Raw genomic sequence first — 6957 nt, forward strand, 5'->3', positions numbered from 1 at the left:
GGAGAACTGGGTCTGTCACTTGTCAGCATTTCCCTGAGGCTAAAGTTGTTTCTGTCTTCCCTGCAAAATACTAATGGGTGGCTAAGGTCTGGAATTCTTCTCTGAAATTATCCCCTTTTGTCCTCATCTCCAGTCCTGACCGTCTTCCATGTTCCCTGGAGCAGTGAACAATGATGGGTTGTAGCAGGTAGCCAACTGAAAAGGCCTCGTATGTGAAAAGGGAGTAGCTGGCTGGCTGAAGTCCTAATCAGCTTGTGCGTCGTGGAAGGAAGAAAGACCTTCCACTCCTGCTCTGGAAGCTAGAAGATACCTCATGGTCACTTAATGAATAGGGATTGTCCTAAACTTTTTATTTCTGCATTAGCTTTAGAAGAGGGGTGGTTTAGTACCTGTTGCATTTCCAGGTAGCGTTAGTGGTAAAGAACCTGCCTGCCAATGCAGGAGACGTAAGAGATGCAGGTTTGATCCCTGGGTTGGGAAGATCCCCTGGAGGAGGGCATAGCAACCCACTCCAGTATTCTTGCCTGGATACTCCCAAGGACCGAGGAGCCTGGTGGGCCACAATCCATGGGGTCGAAAAGAGTCGGATGTGCCTGAGCATACATGCAGCACGGCTTAGTATTTACACAGTTACAGGATAATAGATTCAATAACTCCTGCCTTGATCTTAGGCATCTTTGCCCTCTCTTAGATGTCCACCTGATTGCCTCTGGCAGGCCTGTTCTGATCATAATTTAAGGATCTGATCTTTAGTGCTCCAGAAACAGCTACCTCTTTAAAATCGGACTCTGTTGAGTTACACTGACATTGCACTTTAAAGTTTTCAGAAGTGCTCTAAGTACAAAATAAGTATGCCTATGGGTTAACTGAAAATACTAAGGAATAAAAACTCACTAAACAAGTAAAGTAATAATGGATTACTGTATTAAAATAAGGTAGTTGAAGGAAAAGGAAAAGATTGGAACTTCTAGTATGTGCCAGCTATCTAATATACATAGTTTTTTACATAGTCAAAAAGATCTAGATTCAGTCATGACCTTGGCAAATTATTTACATAAATTCTAAGAATTTAAATCTATCTGATTCCAAATAATGGAAATAAAATCAGTTCCTAAAAACCCATTTCCCTACGGGGAGTTGAATCCAGGTGACTGAAAGCACTGAACCTAAATTTGCAACTACAGAGTTGGAACTCATTAACCCATTTAACAGACTTTTTGGAGTGACTATTTGGAGCTGCAAGAGTCAGACAAGACCTAGCGACTAAACTACAACCACCATTTATGTGAGACATTAGTTTTAAATATTGTAGATAAAATGAGCAAATAGGCATGAGTAAGTTGAGCAAGAAGCACCTTCAGTTTGTTACTCAAAGCCAAAATTTACTCATTGTTTCATGCTGCACCATCAGAGAAGGTTGATTTTAGTACATTTTTCTCAAATTTATTAAAAGCCAGACTTTAAATACAAAAATCTTGTGTTCCCTGGGAAATTCTAATAATCTCCTTAAAGAATAACTGCAATTTTCCAGTGAACCTATTATCTTAAAATCTTGGAATTTCTTAAACATTTTGTAGTTTTGGTTTTTGTAGTTTGTAATCTGAAAATAACAATTTTTTAAAAGATGGAGAAGCTCTATACAGTCAGCAAAAACAAGACCGGGAGCTGACTGCAGCTCAGATCATGAACTCCTTATTGCAAAATTCAGACTAAAATTGAAGAAAGTAGGGAAAACTACTAGACCATACAGGTATGACCTAAATCAAATCCCTTACGATTGTACAGTGGAAGTGACAAATAGATTCAAGGGATTAGATCTGATAGAGTGCCTGAAGAACTATAGATGAAGGTTCATGACATTGTACTGGAGGCAGTGATCAAGACCATCCCCAAAAAAAAGAAATGCAAAAAGGCAAAATGGTTGTCTGAGGAGGCCTTACAAATAGCTGAGAAAAGGAAAGATATACCCATCTGAATGCAGAGTTCCAAAGAATAGCAAGGAAAGATAAAGCTTTCCTCAGCAATCAATGCAAAGAAATAGAGGCAAACAACAGAATGGGAAAGACTAGAGATCTCCTCAAGAAAATTAGAGATACCAAGGTAACACTTCATGCAAAGATGGGCACAATAAAAGAAATGGTATGGACCTAACAGAAACAGAAGATATTAAGAAGTGGCAAGAATACACAGAAGAACTATATAAAAAAGATCTTAATGACTCAGATAACCATGATGGTGTGATAATGCACCTAAAGCCAGACTTCTGGAATGTGAAGTCAAGTGGGCCTTAGGAATCATCACTGCAAACAAAGCTAGTGGAGGTGATGGAATTCCAGTTGAGCTATTTCAAATCCTAAAAGATGATGCTGTGGAAGTGCTGCACTCAATATGCCAGCACATTTGGAAAACTCAGCAGTGGCCACAGGACTGGGAAAGATACTTCTCATTCCAATTCCAAAGAAAGGCAATGCCAAAGAATGTTCAAACTATCACACAATTGCACACACCTCACACGCTAGCAAACTAATGCTCAAAAAATTCTCCAAGCCAGGCTTCAATAGTACATGAACCAAGAACTTCCAGATGTTCAAGCTGGATTTAGAAAAGGCAAAGGAACCAGAGATCAAATTGCCAACATCCGCTTGATCATTGAAAAAGCAAGAGTGTTCCAGAAAAACATCTTTATTGATTACGCCAAAGCCTTTGTATGGATCACAACAAACTGGAAAATTCTTAAAAGAGATGGGAATAGCAGACCACCTTACCTGCCTCCTGAGAAATCTGTATGCAGGTCAAGAAGCAACAGTTAGAACTGGACATGGAACAACGGAATGGTTCCAAATTGGGAAAGCAGTATGTCAAGGCTGTATGTCAAACTGTCACCCTGTGTATTTAACATATATGCAGAGTACATCATGAGAAACACTGGGCTGGAAGAAGCACAAGCTGGAATCAAGACTGCAGGGAGAAATATCAATAACCTCAGATATGCAAATGACACCACCCTTATTGGCAGAAAGTGAAGAAGAACTAAAGAGCCTTTTGATGAAAGTGAAAGAGGAGAGTGAAAAAGTTGGCTTAAAACTCAAAAAACTAAGATCATAGCATCTAGTCAAATAGATGTCAAATAGATGGGGAAACAATGGAAACAGTGAGAGACTTTATTTTCTTGGGCTCCAAAACCACTGCAGATGGTGATTGCAGCCATGAAATTAACAGACACTTGCTCCTTGAAAGAAAAGCTATGACAGACCTAGACAGCATATTAAAAAGCAGAGACATTACTTTCCCTACAAAGGTCCATCTAGTCAAAGCTATGGTTATTCCAGTAGTCATGTATGGATGTAGGAGTTGGACTATAAAAAAAAACTGAGCACAGAAGAATTGAGGCTTTTGAACTGTGGTGTTGGAGAAGACTCTTGAGAGTCCCTTGGACTGCAAGGAGATCAAACAAGCCAATCCTAAAGGAAATCAGTCCTGAATATTCACTGGAAGGACTGATGCTGAAGCTAAGGCTCCAATACTTTGGCCACCAATGTGAAGAACGGACTCATTGGAAAACACCCTGATGCTGGGAAAGATTGAAGGTAGGAGACAGGGACGACAGAGAATGAGATGATTGGATGGTATCACCAACTCGATGGACACAAGTTTGAATAAGCCCTGGGAGTTGGTAATGGAAAGGGAAGCCTGGCGTGCTGCAGTCCATGGGGTCACAAAGAGTCAGACATGACTGAGTGACTGAACTGAACTGGACTACAAAATGTGGAAGGCTTATGAAGTTAAAAGCCACAACATTATAGGTACATTAGTTATTTGTCAATAATTATATTTTGGAGCTGGCAAGAAGTAAGGTTGTTTGTTTTTTTGTGTGTTTTTTGGCTGCACCAGTCAACTTGCTCGATCTTAGTTCTGATCCTGGACTTCAGCAGTGAAAGCACAAAGTCCTGACCACTGGACCACCAGGAAATCCCCAGCGGTACTTGTTAAGTAAGGGTCAGCTGGGGGTCAGATTTGTTGCCTGGTTACAAGGGAAGACCCTGAGACTGTAAGTTGCAGCTGGCATGTATTGTTCTGAATATGACTAGTGGTGTTCTTGGGTCTGGTATAATTCAAAGAAGAAAGTTCAAGTTCTCAGTCAGGCAGAGATGTGTCTGAAACCAGATCCTTAATGGCCTCCCAGCTACATTTTTGTATATCTGAACTATGATTCAGTTCAGTTTAGTCGCTCAGTCGTGTCCGACTCTTCTCAACCCCAAGAACCGCAGCACACCAGGCCTCCCTGTCCATCACCAACTCCCAGAGTTTACTCAAACTCATGTTCATTGAGTCGGTGATGCCATCCAACCATCTCATCCTCTGTTGTCCCCTTCTCCTCCCGCCCTCAATCTTTCCCAGCATCAGGGTATTTTCAAATGAGTCAGCTCTTTGCATCAGGTGGCCAAAATATTGGAGTTTCAGCTTCAGCATGTCCTTCCAATGAACACCCAGGACTGGTCTCCTTTAGGATAGACTGGTTGGATCTCCTTGCAGTCCAAGGGACTCTCAAGAGTCTTCTCCAACACTATAGTTCAAAAGCATCAACTCTTCGGCTCTCAGCTTTCTTCACAGTCCAACTTTCACATCCATACATGACCACTGGAAAAACCATAGCCCTGACTAGATGGACCTTTGTTGACAAAGTAATGTCTCTGCTTTTTAATATGCTATCTAGGTTGGTCACGGAGAAGGTGATGGCACCCCACTCCAGTACTCTTGCCTGGAAAATCCCATGGATGGAGGAGCCTGGTGAGCTGCAATCCATGGGGTCACGAAGAGTCGGACCCGACTGAGCAACTTCACTTTCATGCATTGGAGACCGAAATGGCAATCCACAACAGTGTTCTTGCCTGGAGAATCCCAGGGACGGGGGAGCCTGATGGGCTGCCACCTATGGTGTCACACAGAGTTGGACATGACTGAAGCAACTTAGCAGCAGCAGCAGCAACAGGTTGGTCATAACTTTCCTTCCAAGGAGGAAGCATCTTTTAATTTCATGGCTGCAATCACCATCGGCAGTGATTTTGGAGGCCCCCCAAAGAAAGTCAGCCACTGTTTCCCCAACTATTTGCCATGAAGTGATGGGACCGGATGCCATGATCTTTGTTTTCTGAATGTTGAGCTTTAAGCCAACTTTTTCACTCTCCTCTTTCACTTTTATCAAGAGGCTCTTTTGTTCTTCTTTACTTTCTGCCATAAGGGTGGTGTCATCTGCCTATCTGAGGTTATTGATATTTCTCCCTGCAATCTTGACTCCAGCTTGTGCTTCCTCCAGCCCAGCATTTCTCATGATGTACTCTGCATATAAGTTAAATAAGCAGGGTGACAACATACAGTCTTGATGTACTCCTTTTCCTATTTGGAACCACTCTGTTGTTCCATGTCCAGTTCTAACTGTTGCTTCCTGACCTGCATTCAGGTTTCTCAAGAGGCAGGTCAGGCGGTCTGGTATTCCCATCTGTCTCAGAATTTTCCACAGTTTATTGTGATCCGCACAGTCAAAGGCTTTGGCATGGTCAATAAAGCAGAAATAGATGTTTTTCTGGAACTCTCTCTTGCTTTTTCAGTGATCCAGCAGATGTTGGCAATTTGATCTCTGGTTCCTCTGCCTTTTCTAAAACCAGCTTGAACATCTGGAAGTTCACAGTTCATGTATTGCTGAAGCCTGGCTTGGAGAATTTTGCGCATTACTTTACTAGCGTGAGATGAGTGCAACCATGTAGTTTGAACATTCTTTGGCATTGCCTTTCTTTGGGATTGGAATGAAAACTGACCTTTTCCGGTCCTGTGGCCACTGCTGTTTTCCAAATTTGCTGACATATTGAGTGCAGCACTTTCACAGCCTCATCTTTTAGGATTTGAAATAGCTCAACTGGAATTCCATCACCTCCACTAGCTTTGTTCGTAGTGATGCTTTCTAAGGCCCACTTGACTTCACATTCTAGTATGTCTGGCTCTAGGTGAGTGATCACAGCATCGTGATTATCTGGGTCATGAAGGTTTTTTAACTATGATTACTCCATTATAATTTCAATTTTTCATCACCTGTAAAAATATAGTGGCCATTAAGTGAGATGAGGGAGACTCTGTTGGGAGCTGGTTTGGGGTGGATGGTGGAGGTTAGAATCAAGAGTTTAGACTTCGTCATGTAAGTTTAGGACCTCTACATGTATAGTTATATACCAAGCAGCTTTACTGAACTCTCTGAGAAGTAGTGTCACTCTGTGGTCTTCACAGCAACCCTATGAGGTGGATTTTTTTTTTTTTTCTTTTACAGGTGAGGAAACAGCTTAAGGAACTTGCCTAATGTCACAGCTAATGAGTGGGAGAGCTGGAATATAAATACAGACGGCTTTAAAACTCATGCTCTTGCTTAAATCATTAGGTAATACTGAATCTCAGTGGATGCATGACATATAGTAATGGATAGTCATTATTTGTTCTGAGAAAGAATGGAAGGGGGAAAAAAAAAACACTAAAAGGGGGGAGGGGCTACCATCTTCAGAATCCTATACTCGCTTTTCCTGAGTGATCTCTGACACCACTGTTAAGTTAGGGACAAAAGCTAAGGAGGGGATGCTAGGGATCACAACTCTCGGAGGGTTTACTTTGTTTTAGAAAGTCCAGGTTTAGCCCCAAAGCAGAAGCCCTGCTTTTAGTTCTAGCATAACCGTAGTGCACTTATTCGCCACACTAGGAATACTACCCGTGAAAGTGCAGGTGCTCAGTCGTGTCCGACTCTTTGCGATCCCATGGCTGCAGCCTATCAGGCTCTTCCATCCATGGAATTTTCCAGGCAAGAGTATTGGAGTGGGTTGTCATTTCCTTCTCCAGGGGATGTTCCCCATCCAGGGATCAAACCCAGGTCTCCTGCATTGCAGGCAGACGCTTTACCGTCTGAGCTACCAGGGAAGCCTG

The sequence above is a fragment of the Ovis aries genome, chromosome 1, assembly GCF_016772045.2.
Source record: "Ovis aries strain OAR_USU_Benz2616 breed Rambouillet chromosome 1, ARS-UI_Ramb_v3.0, whole genome shotgun sequence".
NCBI classification, from domain to species: Eukaryota; Metazoa; Chordata; class Mammalia; order Artiodactyla; family Bovidae; genus Ovis; species Ovis aries.